Source organism: Haliaeetus albicilla, chromosome 10 (genome assembly GCF_947461875.1).
Source record: "Haliaeetus albicilla chromosome 10, bHalAlb1.1, whole genome shotgun sequence".
NCBI classification, from domain to species: Eukaryota; Metazoa; Chordata; class Aves; order Accipitriformes; family Accipitridae; genus Haliaeetus; species Haliaeetus albicilla.
The window spans coordinates 33093186-33113726 of NC_091492.1; the positions used below are offsets into that span (position 1 = coordinate 33093186).

General features: G+C 39.1%; 1 protein-coding gene across 3 annotated transcripts in view; it reads left to right on the forward strand.

The window, feature by feature from the left end:
- Positions 1-20541, forward strand: part of TMEM132C (transmembrane protein 132C) — a 224086-nt gene that overhangs the window by 130389 nt on the left and 73156 nt on the right. The gene's annotated exons all lie outside the window — the stretch shown is intronic.

Consider the following 20541-nt stretch of genomic DNA (forward strand, 5'->3'; position numbering starts at 1 on the left):
GCTGCTAAAGCCAAGAGCCGTAGCTTCTTAACTTAGATTTATTCAGAAAGACTTTACCACTATAGCAAGTAACTGAAAACAGCTTGAAATCAACAATGTTTGTGTGCCTTATAATGCAATTTGTGCTGAGATTCAAGTAGCTATTGATGAGGATAACAACAGTGTTGATTAGTCAAAACAAGTATGACTACTGCTTGGTCACTTGTTTTCCCTTGTTTCTTGTTTCTGGAGGAAAGCTGGTAGGTTTTAAATGTGTCCCCAGGGTAGATGAAGAGATATTTTTGGTTGCTATTATAACTGTTTCCATATCTTAGTATTGCCTCTGTTTGGTTCCAGCCTAAGGCTTGTGTGGTTGATTTATGGTGTCGCACATCTACCCTGAGAACAGCTTCAGGGAAAAGGCTTGTATTGGCTGTGTAGTTTATTCTGGATTGCCACCACAGGGTGCAAGAACTGTTCCAAGACAGAGCAAAGGTTATTTTTGACCGAAGTAATTTTAATTGTCTTTTTTGTTTTTTTTTTTTTGTTTGTTTTTTTAATAGCATACCTCCACCAGCTGGTATGCTGTCAGCTGTGGGGATGAGAAAGATGGGTTAAGGGTAAGAGCAAGGAGGGTTAGGAGAATTTCTTAAGCTGGCTTCTCTGCCAAAGCCAGAGCATCCTGTAACTGTGGTGTCTAGAACTAAGAAGCAGCAATTGGGGCTAATCTAGGCCTAACTCCTCTTGCTCCTCCAAACCTGGAAGTGGGCTGGAACAAGCTGCCTTCAGTCTGTTCTTGGGCTGACGTTTCTGCCCGTGGATGTTGTACTTTGTTTGTGGAGGAATGGAGTCACCCAGTGTTTTTGATTTCTGTCAACCGGGTAGAGAAACTGAGTGTGGGAGAACGAAGAGACATTTAGAAAAACTGACATAATGGAAAACTGCTGTGATGTAGCACTTTATCCTCTTGGCCTTGAACCTTTTGAGAGGCCTGTGGGCTTACAGCTCTCTAGCCATCTGTCTGATAAAGAGGCAGACTCGGGAAGAGTGCTTCCAGATGTTATGTTTATGTTTCAGACTGTGTCATAATCACTTATTCCCCCTCGCCACACGCGCACACATTTTTGGGGGTTGGTTTGTTGGTTTTTTTTAAACACTGTCTGGGTATCATTGCAGTCACATGGAAACAGCTAATGATGTTATCGGGTTGTGTTTCATATCATCAGGGCATGGAGAAAAGCAACAAAGCTGTTACAATTCTGTGCAGGTCCCTCCTCTGTCTGGCAGCACCATATGCTGCCAAGGGATGTCAGTAAAGTGAATTCTCTTGCAATTGAAAAATAAAAGTAAAGTGTACATGTACAAAATGCCTCAAACTTGAAAAACTGTAAGCTGTGTGGTGTGTGTCTGGTTATACCTGAAGACAGTCAGTCTGTGCCCAATATATAGACACTGAGAAGAGTATTCACACATTACGACCAGGGTAGATGTTATTAATTCTTTTAGAATCTGGGTCATCTTCCCCTGGCACAGTTTTGGGTCAGAGTGGTTTGCAGAGCTCAGCAGAGTGGCAGTGGTGCCTGCTGACCTCAAAACCTTGCAGTCTGAGCAGAGGACATGGTTTTCACAAGGACTCAGAGGTTTGGTGCTCATAGGTCAGGATTTTTTCATTACAGTTGTTTATCCTTCTGACTGATAATTACGGCTGGATGAGACCTGAGATGGCACATGCCGGTGCTGTAATAGTAGATGCTTGGGAAGTTGTATACATCTTTAGGAGGTCACATCTGTGTCTGTAGAAACTGATTTGTACAAACTGTAGAAATACTTCAGGAGGAGGACATCAGCAGTGGATTTCTTTTACTATTAACCCTGAAAGAGAAACAATTTCCATTCATTTATGAGAAAGTCACATATGAACAAGCATTATGGCCTCCTGAGTATTTTGTTTTAAGCATCATGCATATTTTGGTGCAAATTAGGTACAGTGTTTTAGGCTGCTGGCAAATTACCAGTGCAGCCCTCAGAGCTTCCAAGGTGAGTCATTCTTGTGATGTGCATCTGTCTGCTTAAAATGACACGTGGGAATGTATGCGTATAGCTGTCAATAACACTATAAGAAATAATATAGCTAAGCCTTTACCTACTGCCTTAAAGATACTTTCCCTCCACCCTTTCTCATCTGATTTCCCAAATAATTTATCTCTGCCTGCTGTCTTTGCATTTTAAGATTTCTATTTATGTTAGGATGCCTGCTTCAGGTTAAATTAGGGCACAGATGTCTCCCAGCATACAGTGTAGGTGCCAAAGACAAACTGGACATCTGCACATATGGTGGAGGATCAGCCAGCTGTGCCTTGTAACAATATCTTTTCTAGGGCACAGAAGACTAGGGTTAGAAGGTTGCTTCCCAAAGGAGCCTTTCATATGGCTTCTCTTTTGCTGCTTTGAATGTCAGGAGTGTTTATCAAAGCCCCGAGCTGGGGAGGGAGGAAGGATGAAGAATGTCTCTCGTGTCTCTTTCAGGAGTAGGCTGCCTGCAGGAAGGAGGCGGGTGCTCCGTTGCTGTTGCCTTGCTCTCTCTGTGTGCTGCAGTGTCTAAGCAAGTGTCTGCACAAACTGTCTTGAGAGGGAATGTTTGTTCCTTACACCTTGCTGTCTTACTGAGTACTTGTGGGAGCAGGGCAACTTGTTAAACCTTACGAATTCTGAGTGGTTTCGACTTAATGGGCAGCCCTCGCTTGCATTAAGGAAAAACAAATTCCACAGGAGCCCTCATAGACAAGGACTCTCACTGAGCCTGAAGGACCCTTTCTTTTCAATACTTGCAGTAATGCAAGTTCAGAAAGATCAGATTTGAGATAACTATAGCAATTGTCATGGCAACAACATAAGTCTGTCTAGTTTTCATCTAGCACCTACCAGCCCTGATCCATAACTGGAGTGTTGGCCGTACCAAAATCCAACAACGCTATTATCAGTCAATTGTTTCAGTAGAAATTTGTGTTTAATTTGTCATCAGCATAAATACCTGCTTTCTAACAGATATGGGCTGAGTCAGAAAACCAACAGGGTCTGCACAAGTGTTGTGGAAGATACTAAATGAAAGTATTTTCTTTCTTATCAGGTATGTCACAACATTCTCTCTTCTGTTGGAAATTCAAAGCAAGATGTTATAATCTAAGATGAGATTTTTGAAAGCCTGTTGTTAGGCACTATTGAAATGAATTTTCATGTTGGATTTCAACAGAACCAGTGTTAGACTTGGTCCTGACCATTCAAAAAATACTACATTAGTCTTTACAGATAACTTAACATAGTATTAGCCAAGGAGTAAGGCATTCCCATGAGTTTTCTCTCCAAGAAAAGAAATTAATTAATAGAAATGAGATAAAAAAATACGTGAAATGAGATCTATCCATGATCCCTACAGAAGTTCCAGCCCAGTTGCAATAATCTTTTTTTTTTTTGTCTACTTTGGAGTTCCTGGGTCTGCTGGGAAGCAGAAGGGTTGAAGCACCAAGAGAAAGGTCATTCTTCACATATTTCTTGCCCAAATGAAAGCATCAAATTTGTTTGCTCAGCAACTCTTTATAGTTTGGAAAAGCTTTTTACATGCTTATCAAAACCAAATGCTGGAGGCTTAGCCAGTGCATGCAGTAACCCAGCCTTGCTGAGAAAGCTGCCGTCAGTGCCTTCCCTGCTTTCCAGTCAGGTTGGTTATATTGTTTTATTTCATTATTATGTAAATAGAGCAGAGCCCCACACATATTAAATAGAATAGGATGTGCAGTCATGGAATAATGGGACAACAGCTTTACATCCATTCCAAATTGATAGACAGGTTCAATAATTACTGTAATTCCTGATGTCCGGGGTGAGATTATTTTTTGATATCTGACAAAGTAATCATTTCTCAGAGAGTGACTAGAAAACATACAGTCTACTTTTCAGCCTTTTACTTATGTCTGAGCATGTGTTTTGCAGAGCTCCTGGAACATGCAGTAGGAAAAGCTGGCTGTCCCACTTGCATCGTCTACTGAAAGCTGCTGGGTTCTTGCCTCTTCTACACAGCAATCCCTATCACTTTCCATTTTAATAAGCTGTAATTCATAGCGACATCATCCATGAAAATCTCCTTCTGATGTAGCACATTCATGGACCGACACTTCTGTTAATTTTTTCTCTTTGCACTTTAAATAATGAGTTCTAATTTGGGGTGAGGTCAGCTCTTATTTAACTGTGACAGTTGGCATGGTATGGATGTTTTAGCAGCTATTGTAATGTAGCCTTCCTTGTGATTTTGAGACTGTGGAAGATAAGAGACAAAAGATGCAGAACTGGGTGGGAGGAATTTGTGCATGTGTATTTTTTCTCACACTGTCTTTGAAGCAGAAACATCTGCTGAAAGCCATAAACAGCTGAGTTCAGCAATACCACATCATGCTGCCAAGCAACTCTGCTTTCCTCTAACTTCCACAGCAGAGGAAATAAATCAGGCAATAAAGAATGAAGAAAATTTAGGAAAAAGCACCAAAAGCCAAACCTTTCAAGAATAAAGTGAGTAAGATCTTTGTTAGTATTCGGCAGGGCAAATTGAAATATGTTTCTTATACATGTAAGCCCTCTGTACCATTGCTGCCTGAGGAATTTCGTAATAACAAAACTCCTCTGAACTCAAGGCACCTAAAACTGGTGAGGAGAGACCTCTGGAAATAGGCTACAATCTCATAAAAGAGGATTAGATGATTTTAAACATTTTTCTGATCTCATGCCTCTGTCAGGTCAGTAGCAACTAACCAGCTGACAGTGGTAAAGTACCACCGTTTATCCGAGACCTTTACATTTCCTTAGATAAAGCACAATATATTGGACAGGTGAACCATTTGTTTCTGCACTGGCTTACTGAGATTTACTTTTCCACTCAAAGTTACTTTAGTTTGATGTGTTATTGCCTATTTAAAGTACAGATAAAAATCTCTTTGTTTCTTTCCTTTGTTATATAATAATGGTGACTGCTTTATGAAACAGGTGGAAAATTATTATATAGATGCTAAGTCTGTATTGTAAGTCTTACAAGTTAAGCAAGGTTGGTAAGAAAACCAGCAGATCATGGTAGCTGCTAACTTGGAGGATTTTATGGCATGTTGCTGGTGCTGTGGGCTCCTGCCCCCCACTCATAACAGAGCTCTCCCTCCATTCACCACTCCTGGCTGTCATTTTGGTTCAGATCATTAAGTTCTATTCCCAGATGACCCGTGTATATAATTAAAGAATTGATGTTACTTGTATACCTGCAGTGAGGGACGGTTAAACACTACTCCTGCTACCTTCTTCGTTCAGAGACCACATCATCTGTCTTCTGTTGTTGTACTTCCCTCCAGGCCTAAATAATAGAAAGACAGAACTCAGGTGGTTTTTACACACTGCATTTTTTTTCTCTCTTTTTAAAATTCAAAATTAGTTTAAATGCATTTCATTAGCCTCTTCTATTACATCCATTGCATATCCTCCAGTTGGAGATAGTTGTAATAAAAAACCTAATTTTATAAGCACATTAAAATTATCACTTAAAATCACTTATATGGTTGATACAGGGTTTATAGAGCAAGTTCAGTCTTCTAAACATCTGGCAGACCTAACTGTTGTCTCATTAGCACCACTGAGTTGAATGAAATTAATCTACTGATTCTCACTTTTGTAATTTAAACCAGGGTCATGCCTTACACGATCATAAGGTGTTTGTTTAAACTCATTTGTACTATCCAGTTCTGTGATTACAAATATATTGGTTTGAATGCCAAACCAGCATGAGGTCCTGAACTTGAACAATTTGAAGACCTGATCTGACAGGTGGTATTAGTGCATCAGTCCAGGTGTGTTTGCTTCTTTGAGACACTCACATCTCAGGCTTAGAAAACCTTGCTCTTCTTCAGTTATCTTCGTAGAAAAATGTTTGCAATAGCTGGGCGGCTAACAAATACAGCTCTCATCCTACAACTCCCTAGTGATTTTTTCAGTATTTCCATGTACTCTTGTCTGTCTCTATCCATCTGCTGTCTATACTAGTAGGCTTGCTGAAGCAGGCAGCATGTTGCTTATTTATACTGTATGCAGCAGGGTCCTAGCCTATGACAAGGCTTCTAGCCTATGACAAGGCTCCTACTCTTAATAATAGTAATAATAAATAATCACGTCCTTTATCTGGTTAATTCTATGTCTCTGCCTGAAAACAGTTGAACGGATCCATTTCCTGGTGTGAAGCATGTTTGAAACTTTTGCAGGCTGATATGGGGATAATACTAATTTGTTGCATAACTACTAATAGGCCACTTTACCAGTGCTTCAGGCTGAATGAACTAGCATCATTATTGTTCTGCAAACACTTTACAGCATATGAGCAGTTGTTAGCAAACACAACGGTTTATGTAATTCAAGCTGGACGTAACACAACTCGGCAAAACCAAGAACTTCTCGAGTTCTGTTATGATGGATTCCATTCAATTCCCCCTGCACATTTTACATAGTGGGTAGAGATAATACATGCTTTTTTACAAACTTAGAAAGTAAAAATCTTTGCCTATTACAGACAAAGCAACTCCTGGGGTCTATAAAAGTAGCTTGTATCAGAGATCATTGCAGTTTTCCACACATAACTGACACAAGAAGAGTAGTTAACTCTATTAGCTTCTGTAAGTCATCATTTGCAAGTCATAATTTATCTAGAATTCAGGCTGCAGGGAGACCGCTGGTATTTCACTTTCTGGAAATGAAGGAAGATCTTATTTTTCTTCACTATCACTTCATGGTGAATATCAGCAAATACTGACATTTTAAAAGGCAACTTTTTTTTTTTGAGCTGCGCAGCCACAGTCCCTTAAGTGTAAATCAGTGTAGAGTTTGTCTTGCTGTGTCAAGTGCTTGTACAAATCATCTGGTTTGAGTTGGTTTTTGTTACAAAAATTGGTGGGTCGGAGGGGACATAGGAAGTGTTTGGAGGATACTGTATATTTCCTGGCAGTTGAACAAGGTAGAGGTGGGCTGCTCTTTTGAAAGGTAGTAGATGTCTGTGAGTTCTTCAGAAAAAATGGTTATGGTCCATCAAATCCTGGCTAAATAAGACCCCTGGCATTCTGTTTCTTTCAGTATATGATATTGAACAATTAAGATCTGTAAGCATATTATTTTGTAACACTTTCAAAATTAAGAATGAAAAATGAAATGGGAGTAGCAATATTATACCAAAGTTGCCAGTGTTTTTTGAATGCACTTTTTGCTTAAGCAAGGAAATTCAGTACTTTTTCCTGAAAAAATCTGTGATGTGTCCTTACTACTTCAAAGGATGAGAATGAAGAGTGTCAATGACTGGTATAAATCAGTGTAGGTCTGCTGAAACAATGTATACCAGTGTGTCCCACTATTATCCACAAAAAACTCCTACAACTTTCCTGTTATTACTTTACCAACATGCTAGTAATTTCATGGGGAAGTAAGTTTATTAAAGAAAACCAAGATGCTTGTTGTAGAGAGTTTTTTGGATAGATCAATGCTGAATTCCTAATTGCTTGCCAGGAATTTGAGTTCCAGTTAAATTTCCAGGGAAGAAACCTTAGCTTCATTGAAGCAAATGGCAAAATTTCTTTTGCAGTCTGAATTTCACTCCAAGTTTAGACTGAATTTTTACTCTTCTCGCTTTCCTTCTCTCTGACATACAGCCCAGAAAACTAGATAATCTCTTTCCTGTTCAAGGCTGTGAACAACAGCTTACATGCTCCCCTTCCATGTGTATACCTGCATACATGATGGTAATTATTACAAAAAGAGTTTTAAGTAGCACCCCATTGATTTTTGGTTTCCATGCTGCAAATTAATGGACTGAGCATGCACTCTTTGTAATCACGCTAGTAGAAATTCAATAATGACTCTGCCAGAGTACTTGAGTGACCTCAGCCACTGAATTCATTCCTATTTTAACTATTTTTAATGAGACTGGCGTATTTAACAATGCCACTGCATGGCTTCAAAGCAAGGTGCCCTGTCAACCAAAGCATTACTGATAGACCAACTAACAAGAATTTCAATGTTTATATCTGTTCTCTTACCCAAAATAGTTTACAGATTCTGTGTGGCAATGTTCATTGGCATGTACTAAGCAAAAGAAATTTCTGATGTATATGATTTGCATGAAATACTCTGTTATAATAGATTTCAACCAGATCAGAGCTCAGCAAGTACCACTGACAATCCTCAAAAGAATATAATCTCTCTGGTTAGTTTAGCAATTGTTCAGCTAGGTTTAGAGTTTTTAATTGTATTTGATTACCATTTCTTACAGTGTTTTTGTCATCTCTGAAAAAGTGCAATAGGGTGATGAGGGTCTCCACTTGGAGATGCTATTTGTTAACTTCTATCTTGAGAAATGTTCAGAAATTTAATGAGACTGGGAAGGAATATTTTAAAACAGATCTTGTTTATTGCTGCATATCTCTCTGGCTATCTATACGTGCATAGTTCCATAGTTTATTTATACTTGCTGTGATTTCCTCACAACAAGCTGATGAACTCCTATGCATTACAGATGAACACTATTTAAATGCATAGCAAATACAAGCTACTCCTAACAGTACTCTTACTTAGGAAAGTTAACCTAGAAATGTTGTGGTAAGTGTAGGGGACTTGATCACTAAGAATTGGCTAGAAACTCAGCTTTTGCTAACATTACTCCCAGAACCATCCAAGAAGGGGATTGTTTCCATGTTCTGTTAATCAAGGCTGTGTTAATTATTTTGACAGGCAGCCTCTCCTGCTCTTTTCAGTATTCCTGGGGCTGAGGTGAGATGAAACACATAGTCGTCAAACATCATATAATTGCCACATCCTTCAGTGATGCAAATCAGTGGAGATTTGTTGTGGTTCACTGTGGATCACATATAAATTCACCGTGTGCGTTTATTAAAAAAAAAATCTCAGAAGATACCCAGAGTCACAGAACAGACTTCCATTTAGAGCAGAACCCAGGACATTTGAGGGCAGTGGTTTTTACAGACCCTGCTGACTATGTTGTGCATAAACAGGCTCTGACTTTGTAAATGTTTGAAAAGTGTGAACTCTTCACCATTATCCGCTCCCAGAGGAATACTGATTTCACTGGCTTGCTTTGAGTGCTACACCTCAACAACTGATTTTGAAAAGATGTATCTGTAATTTGCAGTAGAATTTATGCTTTTTTAATAGGAGTTAATACCTAACTATCAGGACAGAAAGAAATAACCAGGGTTTTAATTTGGAGCCTGATTCAGCATTCAGTGAAGTTGAGAGAAGACTGTCCATTAGGTTTGAGTCCTGCTCTTGATGAAGAACTTTACAACAGCTTGTACATCCTGAATATGTTTAAGAATACAACTACTAACTATGCACACCACTGAGCACAAGTTAATTGCTGCCTAAAGGACAGAAGATGAAAAAACATATCCTTTCAGCAACTCTCAGTTGTTTTCTTCAGGTTTTCCCATCCAAGTCCTTTTAGAGCCTCTTTTTATACCTGCTCAATGTGCAGGCTCCAACATCCCTCTACCTTCTGTTGTCTATTTTTAAGAACCTTTACCATTTCATCATTTTCTGGTTTTACTCTCCTTACTAACTAAAGGTTTGGGATGAAATTTGTTATTGATTCTTGGTATAATGACAACATCTACTGCAGGATCTGCTTTATGTCTTCCAGTCTGGGTTTGGACCTTAGTGTCTCTTTGTATCCTGTTAAATAACCTGACAGAGATTTCTCTAGTCTGTCTTTTATGGGACTATTGGGTTTTCTGTGTAATGATGCCCCCTTTCCCAGCCACTGAGGAGATTTGCATTAACTGTTGAATTCTTTCACAGTATTAATCAAGTCTTAGTTTGGAGTTATGGATCCTGGAAGGGGGAAGAGTTTGTGGTGGTTTCTCCTCATTTGGGTAATATAGCAGCATGCCTTTCACATTAGGAGCTTTAACATTTGTGTGTGTGAATATATATTCTTTTGTTTGTATTTGCCAGGCTTATAATGTCAACTTGTCATCATGCCAGTGATCTATTTGTTCCTTTGCCAAGTTCTCAAGTAATTTCCTAGGTTGCTAGAAAGGATATTCCTCTTTTCTACAGTTCTGCAAATTTAGCTGTGGATTGAAGAAAAATCAGGCATCCAATTCTGCCCTCAGTGTGCACCAAGCAGCCACTGGCAGCAGCTCCCGTGGAGAGATCATTAGCCAGCTGTGGGAGTCCTGTGTTTTATTCCTTTCTTCTTGAGATCATCTGAACCCACATGGTCCTCCTTCTAAGAAAGCACATACAGCTCTTGCCAGGGTCTCATGAACAGTATGAAATAATTGGCTGGAGCACATTATAGGCTCCTTCTGGCCCAAGGCTTGGCTCACTCCCCATAAAACTTGGATACAGAGGAATGAAAGATTTGCACTTGGGTCACACAGTCTGACCCAAGTGGAGCAAGGGTGCAGCATGGACATGCACAGACACATGAGCAAGAGAGTACACCCAGACCCCACAGTTTGGCTGTAACCCACACATTGGATGGACAGATGCTTTAACTACCAAAGTGCAGTAAATCATTTGTATTCATCAATATCTATCATATTTTCTGTGGTTCCAGTTTTGGAGTTCCTTGTGTACCTTAGACAGAGAAAGGAGTCTTAGTTTCAGTGACAGTCTCTCAAGATAAAAACCCTAGCTTATTTGGAGTAAACAGTTGACTGAAGTAATTGTCAGGCTTTATTATAGCTGTTCCTGTATTCTGTAAAATTATTCACATATATACAAGCATGAGTTCATTTTGCCAGGAAGCAAGACCATTAATCCTGCCTACTTTCAAGCCATGTCTTTGTGGACTGTGGTGGGTGACTTAACTTTTCAGATTACTTAGACCTTTGGAGACTTCATCCCTTTGTAATGTTAATGACTGCTGAGTAGCTCATCCCTGCATGAGAATTTTTCTTACATTTAAGAATATTTTTTCTTTTTAATCTTATATTTTTTCTTATATTTTCTTATATTTCCCTATGTTTATATAGAATTTCTTTTATTTCTTATTTTATTATATATTTAATGTTTTTTCTTATAATAAATCCTCTCACAGAGGGATTTGGTTTCTGAAGAGTTAATTGCTCCCTGCTATTTTACTCACGAGCCAATTGAATCAGATAATTTGCTGTTTCCTGAGTAATGTCAAAGAGTGTACAGAAAGATCTTTTGTTCCAATTAAGATGTTAAAGAGGGTTTGAGGATTCCTTTCTATGCAATTCCTTTTCATGTAAGTTTTACAGTATGTACCCTACAAGATTTAGAAATGCTGCTATTTAACCATCTATGCATATAATTAGTCAGTAATTGTTGAGATCTAATGCTCTCTTTAGTGTGTTTATTAGAACTATTCCAGATAACTCTGAAGACAGATTCAGGAGAGTGTATAAACCCTTTAGTTTTATAGTTGCTGCCAGTTTTTCATCTTAAGCAAGGAAAGAGATGGCATTTTCCTAGGCACTGAAGTGCTGAGGTTCTTGCCCCTCAAGTTCAAGAGCTATCAGCTACTGATAGTAGTCAACAACTTGTTTCTGTAGGAACCCAGCCTACAACTGTGTGTAGTATAGAAGCAAAGAGGTGCTTGTCCAGACCAAATCTCTCCTGAGCCTTTAAAAGTTTTCTGTCTCTAATTAAAATCAAGTGTAGATTATGTAAGCATTTCAACTTCTGTCTTCCATGTCTCTGTATTACTCTTTCTCAAATCCTAATGCTTCTGACTCCAATAGCCAAAACCTCTCAATTATTGTCACACTCTGAGTAGCTTAATGACAATAATCCTCTGTAGGAAAAAAAGGTAGTTTATGTGAATGGAAGTGATTATTAGATGCAGGAAAAAGATGCCAAAAGTCATTCTCTCTTCACTAACTAGATGTAGTTTAAATTTTAAAAGAAGGTATTGAAGTTACTACTCTTGGAAGGGAATCTAAAACTATAATGGTTGTTCTTTTTATAGGGGAAGTCACATTTCTCCTTGGGGCTAATACCATAAGGTTCTTTGTTTGTACTGAAAACAGCATAGTACTAAGTAAAGAATAGAGATCTAAATTATTAGAAATATACTTTAAATATATAACTTTATAGTTTACAGTATACCGTTTATGGTGTTGGCTTCCTTCTGTGCATTCCTACCCACTAGGCTATGGAAACAGAGAGTTTCCATATTGCCATCGGTCAGTGACAGTATTTTGACATTTGTACAAAGGAATGTATATATCCAAACCCAAATCTGTTTCCATTGAAAATAAAATAAACTGTGATGATACCTGAAAACTTAGGTTTGCAAGTCTGGAACTTAGAGGCTTTTCCAGAGTTTTCTAAAAGTGTGTAAAGTTAACCTTCAAAGTCTTTGTAGGACTGGCGTCCCTCTAGTCTCTTCTGTAAACCAGTTTCCACATTCATCTGTCTTTTTACTCTGTCTTAGACTTACTGATGTGGGTAGAAATCACCTCCCTAACTTCTCCCTCTTCTAAGATATATACTGGAGATAATGGCCATTATTCCTCTACTTGACATTCCAGGTTAAAAATACCAAATGCACTCAACTCAGTCCTCCCTCTAGTTTCAGTCATTTTCTGGGGAGGATATTGATTTGATTAATTACCCGTTTGCAGCAGAAATATACTGAAAGTTGCTCGGGTGACCTCTAGATCATCTAATGGCTGATGCATGGGAACTCACCATCACAAGCAGAGCTTTGGCCTGTGCCAGTCTCGGGGGCCATAGTGTCAGAAGGGGGAAACAGTTAATGTCTTGTATCCATAACATTTACTTTAAACCCAGTGCACTTTCTCCTAGGTGCTGCATTGTGGGATAGCATCCAAACATTTCTTAATTCTTAGTGTTTCAACCTCTTCTGAGTCATGGTATCTGCCACTGTATAACGATGACCAGAAAGCTGTCCGTGCTCTGGGAGTGTTGTGCTATAGAAGAGCTGGATTATATGTCACAGGGGATCCAGAAGGAGCCTCAGCAGTGCCCATGTATTAATGACCCATTGTCATTAAGGCCATCCAGGCTTGTCTAACACAGCCCTCCTTCATTCAGCTTAAATTTCTGTTAAACACTGCTTAAGCCCCCAGAGACAAGAACTTTGCTCTTATGTGGGGTGGATGCAGCCTCTGCACCTTACTACTAAAGCTATGGCAAGCAAGGGAAGGCTGTGCAGCTAATTCTAAGTATATATGTTCTTTAGCTCTCTCCCCCTCACCAAGCCTTAAGCTTGTTGCCTAAAAATGCCCTTTACAAGAAAAAATCTATAGTGCTCCAGAGCTGGCTGGTTTGCTAGTGACCTGCCTGTAAGGACTGCATTACTCGAGTATTCACTTGTCCTTTGAACATGAAAAGGCAGACAGGTGGAGCCTGGGGTATTACTTGGTGGAAAGTAAACATTTAAAAAGCACAAAGTTTCAGGTCCTTATTGGTAATGAAAAGTGCTATTTTCAAAAATGCCATTTGACATTTAGAAGATAAACTGGTATTGACTTCCTGTGTGAGTTGAGCTCTTGAGTATCTGAGTCACTTTTGGAAACCTGCATTGGCCATCTGTTTCACTTAGGTTTTGCAGTGCCAAGTGAAGCAATGCATAAATACTTTGATGACTATAGTTTGTAGTACCTAAATTTAAAAAAGCAGTTATTTCAACAGTCTGACACCTATTGGAATTTTCAGAAGTTCTGGGGCCTCGAATTCCCACTGCCTGAGAGAAAGCAGATGTGTTTGAAAGCAATTGGAGTTTGAAATGAATTTGTGCTTTTGAAAACCTCAGAGCTACCCCATCACTTTTAAAATTGGAATTTAGGCACTTCCAGAAATTTCACCTGCCATCCCAACCAGACGTCTGACAACAGAACCTGAAAACCAAAAGTATTTCTTAAAATGGGGTAGAAAAATGAGATGTAAAATGGTAGCATATATAATAGGAACCTTCTATTGCAAATTTGTCTATAGATTCTGAGAATGTGCATGGAGGACACAGTTGAGACTGAAAACACGGGCATTTGGGGCACCGGGAATGCTGTTTCTGTTACTGGTTCAAACTGAACATGGGCAGGAAAGGCAGATATGGCTATAGTCCAGCATAGAGAGAGTATGCCAGCTTTTGAGCAGTGCTTTGGAATGGGAGGGATAGCAAGAATGATTTGGGAAGAACTTGGCATTAAGAAAAGAGCTCTATTTTGAGCTTGACAACAGAGAAGACAGAAGACTTGAGATTGATGAGTAGAGGACATAAAAGAATAGGTGGTTTAAAAGTCTAGCTTAGGAAAAGTGGTAGCAACATCCATGAGATGCATGAGAGTCAGGGAGCTATGTAGGTCAAAGCAGGAGAAGTGCACAGAAGTAACTGTGCCATTGAAATGGAGAAAGTAAGAGAGGAGATGCAGGGACCTGCTCCGGAGCTGCCCTGTGGAGTCGCAGGGGGAAGCAGGGCTGTGCTGAACACGCCCTGGGAGCAGTGGATCACTCTTGTGCTGGCTGCCCGGCGTGCCCTGGCTGGTGTCCACGTTGTCTGAGGCAGGAGGGGGAACAGCAAGAGGGAGACAGCTGAAAATAGCAAAGTTAACGTGAAATCGATAGTCATGTTTGTTCTTGTTCCTTTCTAGTGTAAGCAGGTGACAATCCTCATTCCTATATTTCATTCTCTGCTATGTGACTTAGCAATAATAAACTCTTCCTTTAAGCTCAATAAGGATGTTCATAGCAACTTTTTATTGCACCTCCTTTGTTTTAACTGGAGTTCAACAGTTCCTTACTGCCACATTGTGAAACTGGGCCAGATAAACAGCAGAGTAGTCCATCCATCACTGCTTTAATTTTGTGCCTTGAAGGAAATGACTACTTTGGGGAAACAGCACACAATGCAGTTTGAACAGCCATCTCCAGGCCATTTAACATCAGGGGAGGCTCATAATGAGAGCTCTCGGTGCTCTGGCCCATCTTCATAATGTTTCAATACCCAATTTTATTTGGGACAGTTTCCATAACTTTCCAGGATTATGTCACCTTCCTTCCTTTTTCATTTGATAGTGAATTTGATACTGCTGAAAAGTGGCTGTTCTGAGAGCTTTGGAGACTGTAGAGAGTTTGTTGATCAAAGACATAAGGAACAGCAGCAACTTCTTACTGGTCCTCCCCTGTGATACTCCTTGAGCAGAAGGACAATGAAATCTGGAAGTCCATATAATTTTGAGCACTATGGGTTTTTTTCAGATTTGTAATGCTTGATGGAAACAGTTCTATTTTGATGCCATTGCATTTTCTGATGACAAAAATTGAGTTGGTAAATTGCAGCCAGTGCTCACTCTTACTTCTGGATCCAGATGACATGGATACAAATTGCCAAGGTTTATTACAGTAACATGCCAGTGAAAGCCAAACAGAACTGTAGTCTGAGTCTGCCTCTGGTTCATTTTACTGCATACAGATTGTAGTAGTTTCTCCTGTTAACATTTCCCACACCAGTCAGCTTGACCATATACAAAGTCTTTGATAGGTGTGATTGAGAGAGAATGTAAAATCCATATGGATATGACTATGGATAGAAATCTTTTTGTAGGAAGCTGTGAGGGCTTTACTGGGTGTGTCACCATTTCTTTTTCTCAAGAAATATTTCCCACTTTCAGAATTCAAAACCTTTTAAGCTACTAGGTTTTGTTTAAAGATGGCACTGCATGTTTGTTTTTTTTTTTTAAATCCATTCTAATTAACTGTCTATTGATTATTGTTAAGGAATTTAGAACAATGAAAAGTGTTCAAGTTTATTCCTGTGGCTGGATCAGGAGTATATAAAAGCCTTCATTTTGTGATTGCTTAGCTTTAACATGAATTAAACATTCATTGCCCTTTCTGGATAGGATGGAAGTGGACTGGTTAACATGATAGTAGATGCAAATAATTTTTAAAAGATTTGATTCCTACTATATAACCTCACTGATTTCCTTTATAACAATGTCAGAGTACTCAAAGGCCCACTCACATAGCAGGCAGAGCTCTGCAAAATCCTCAGGACTCAATTTAAACATGCACTTATTGTTTGTGTCCTCATTTCTCTGATGAACTCCTGTATGACCTTGGGCAAGTCGCTTCATTTATCTTTTCCCCAGCTTGCATATCATAAAACAGGCTAATAGTACTGTACTCCCAAGAGCTGTGCATAAAAATTCTGTCCGAAAGCAGTAAGAGAAACGTATTGCTATTGTTGTTGAAATTATGTATCTATTTAAGCAACATGTCCTTATGGTCTTATGCATCATATGAGTAGACCCACTGAAGGCATCAGGACTCTTTACACATTGAAAGTGGTTTGCTGGACAATGGCCAGAAAATAGGGATGAACCTATAACTAGTAGATATTCCCCAAGGCATTTAGCAGCATGAATTATGGTACAGAACCATGTTAGGAGTAGTGGATAGATATATAAATAATTGTCATCAGGATTTAAAGTCATTCAGGAGGCATAGTCTGCTTTGCATGTAAACAAATGTAGGTCTTGAGGGAGTCTGTGTCTTGGCTAAATCTGCTCATGCATAAATCCTCTTTTTTAGGCTTTATATTTTGTAATCATTGTAATTTAAATTCAGCTACAGTCCACAGGATTTGCACATTTTACCACTATTAAGGAAGTCAATAGGAGCTGTGCATCCCACTCACTGTAGCTGCCCTTCAATAATTAACTCCTTCCCATCTCCTAAATCTGGAGTCAGGCACTGCAACAGTACTTGAGACAGTCTTTGAGAGCATTCAGCCTGGGAATTTGCATGTAAGGGACAATTAATTCAGCTCTTTTGTATTTGTCTTCTTACTTCTGTCTTCTTCTCTTTCCTGAGATACTAAGCTGCTGACTTTGTTGTTGCTGGGTGAGCAACTGCTCCTGCAATTATCAGAAGGTTGGCCCATCCCCTGTTAACTTTTGTGCCAGGGGATCAGACCGCCAGGCAGCACATTCCCTGAACCCTTTGGTTTCCTTCTGATGTTTATTTGGCATCCTTCCCATCATGCACATTGCATAGTATTAACCAACTGCAAGTGTTCTCCCAGCTAAACAAATTCTTCAGACCAAATTCATCACTGAAACAAACTGATACTGGGAGATGCATCCCCAGATGATAAAGCCTTCCACCAGAAAAATATTCTGTTCTGCTATTATCCCTTTTTTTAGTTCCTTCAAGTGTTTTCATTTTATGCTGAGAAAGTTGTGATTGTTTTGTAGTAAACAACTTTCCAGGAATGAAAAATGTTGCTTTGCCCATGGAAAAGAGGAGACAGATGTTCCATAGAGTAGGAGAGAGAGAGAGGAAAATACCCAGGCTTTTACCAATCAGCCATGTTTGAATTTTTTTCCTGTAGTTAAAAGTGTAGAATTGAAACTTGCAGGAGTGGGAGTGTTGTACATTACTTCACCTCAATCATCCCTGCTAAGTATTATGATTGCAAGAAAGGGATCCTTAATATCCCTGTTACATGTGGAGCATTATATTAACTCAGAGAGGCACTTGGGGTTGGCTTTTTTTTCCTGGAGGAAATAGTGAAGTTTGACAGGTACTTTTGTAAATGAAGACAGTAAACAGCTGTTGAAGATGATAATGTCTGAGTGGTTTTGTTGTTTCTATGAAAACTTAGTTACACTCATTTTAGATTAATTTTTCATTGTCTTCTGTTAAATGAGAATTGCTTACACGGCTGCTTCAAATGGAACCTTGATTGCTTTCCATCTACTGCCAAAACCATAAAAGACCAAAAAAAAAATCAAATGCATAAAAACATTTATGAGCAGTGATACAATAAATTCGTGCTATAGTGCATTTTAATTTGATAAATTAAAGTTTTGCTATGCAGCAGTTTGTGTTCATGTGTGAGAGAGGCATATACATTAGCCATTTAAATTCAATACTGTGTTAAACAGCAGTAAAAGCAATTCTGGCTGCTATTGGGAGCCTTTGGTGTGATATTACGAAATATCCCAAAAGTCTGAGGTACGGTGTGGGAGAAATGAAATGAAATGTACTCATGGAAAAGGAAGTGGAAGGATGGTCTTGCAGCAAAGCCACCAGTGATTTGGAAGATAGAGCTTCGGGTCGCGCATCACCCACAGATTTCCTGCGTTCGCTTTGCAAGTGCTTTTCAGCAGCGTGGAAGGAAGGGGTAGCCCTTGCAATCCAGACATGGTAATGAAGGTTAGGTCCAGTTTCTAGCTGCTGCAGATATTTGGTGTGATCTGGAACAAGTCACTCGATTTTCTCTGGGCCTCATTTTTCCATTTATAAGTGGAACTAATAAACATCCTTTCACTCTTTTTCTCATTTTTTTTGTCTGTGTGGGTCACAAGGTCTCCTGCTATGTGAAACCATCTTCTACTATGTAATATACCGCTTAGCACAATGGTGTGCCAGTATTCAGTGAAATACTGTAAAAAGAAAGAAGGGAAAATAGTTACAAAGAATCTAAGCCATAATTCAGTCCTGCTTTGAAGTATGTTAGAGGCATTTAAAGCATCTGCTGACTCTCTGCATATGGATGACTTCACCCAACATGGATATTTCTTTGAGTCTGAGAAAGTGGTCAGGATCTTTTGTTTGTGAGTTCACGGAAGGATCAGGCAAGTATGAATGAAGGTCATTTGTTTTGTTTGTTAGATCACACACTTAATAACACTTGAGTCCTGTTATGACCTTTTACAGAATTTTGTTTTGGCATAAATGTCAGGAAATGCAGCCAGGAATGAAAATATTGATAAATACATTGCCAGGATTTAAACTGTAACTTAGGCTCACTAGAGAACAGATATTTAGGCAGCCTTAAAATTTTTTGAAACATTTCTCATCACCAGTCCTTCATATAAATACTTCTGAAAATGTTTCTAAATGCACATTGTTTTCCCTCTGCAAGGCTTCACACCATGGAAAGCGTTGCTCAGGAAGGGAGATCACTGCCTCTTTAACAAATTGGTATTTCAAAGTTCACTGCAGAGTCATTTTTTATAGCTTCTTCACCCAAAAAGGTTCAACTCCGATGTGCCAATACATTTTTAAGGAGCTCCTGTTTTTCTTCTATTGAGCCAATTCTCTTGACAGGCTTAATAGAAGGACAGGCAAGACAAATGACTGGTGTGAGATCATACAGTTAGTCCGTGACCCCAGAAAGGGCTTTGACACAGACTCTTAACACTAGCCCACGTGTTACTTCTGTAAGCCAACAGCATACAGCTAACAGAGATGCCTGCCACTTAACCCAGGGCCAGTTACCAAAGCTTTGAAGTAGGGAGAGAGAAAGGGGCAGCAAGTGAGCAAGAGAATTTATCTATAAATAGAAGATCTGATCTGAATCCCCTTTGGCAATGTTCCCCTGCATGGAAAGGGCCCAGGTTGTGTGGTTAATATCATAGGAGGTTGATGGTAGATCTTGGCTAGCTAAGGATAATGTAAATCTAATGTATAATTTGAGAACTGAGAATGTGGAAGGGAAGTAGGTGTAATTTAAGCTTGACAAATTCAGCCTGTCCAACATGTTTTCTTGCATCTCTCTTACTTCCCACTGTTTATATATGTATACACACACATACACACAGCATTTCATTCACAACTTTGATGTCCTCAGTTCTTTGGCTTGTTGCAGATGTTTTTGTGCTTGCCAGTAAATTACATCAATGATTCCAGAAGCCTTTTTTTTTTGTCTGCTGGCATAGGTAGAACATGGAAGTAGTGTACAATAATTTAATAGAGCCAGCTAAGATATCTTCTGTTTCTTCTCTTCCTTTTCTCTGTCCATTTCAACAAGACATTTTCATTCTGTGAACCAGATCATCAGCAAGAGGAATCGAACAAAAATCCACTGATGTCAGGAAATAATGTCAATTTACACTACATGACATCTGGTGGAGATGAAGAGACAACCTCCAATAGCCTAGAGCACCTCTTACTTCCCGGTATTGCCTTAGACACAATTTTGTCTTTATATTTGAATACTTGGAGCTCAGTATTCCTATAAATCCCTTTTTCTATATTCAAAACGCTCCATCTGCTTTGGGAAACCCTTTAAATTAGTCATAAAGGCCAAGTCTCTTTATAGAAATAACTCGATGACACAGACATCTTATCTGCAAAAATAACAGCTAACTTCCTAGTGAAACGTAGTTCTTGGAAGAGCTGGCAATGCTGCTGAAAATTATTAAGAAAATATTTGTCCACTTTCAAAAATCTTTTCGATTGAATGTCATGTAGATATGAGCATGTTTAGAATGTATAACAGACTGTGAAGACCGTTGCATCCAGAATACATTAACCTCTTTCTTTCTGGTACAAATTGTATATTCTGCAGTCAGCAACAGTACGTTGTTTGCGTGATTTATAACCCAGATTTGACAGTTTGTATGTACCATGTTGGCTTAGCACTGCTCCCTCACCAGAGCAGCAGAGTTGAACACCCCTGGAAATTCAATTCTTAATGTCAGATTGCTCCACAGAGATTTTATCTCGGCATTAGTCAGAATTTAAAAT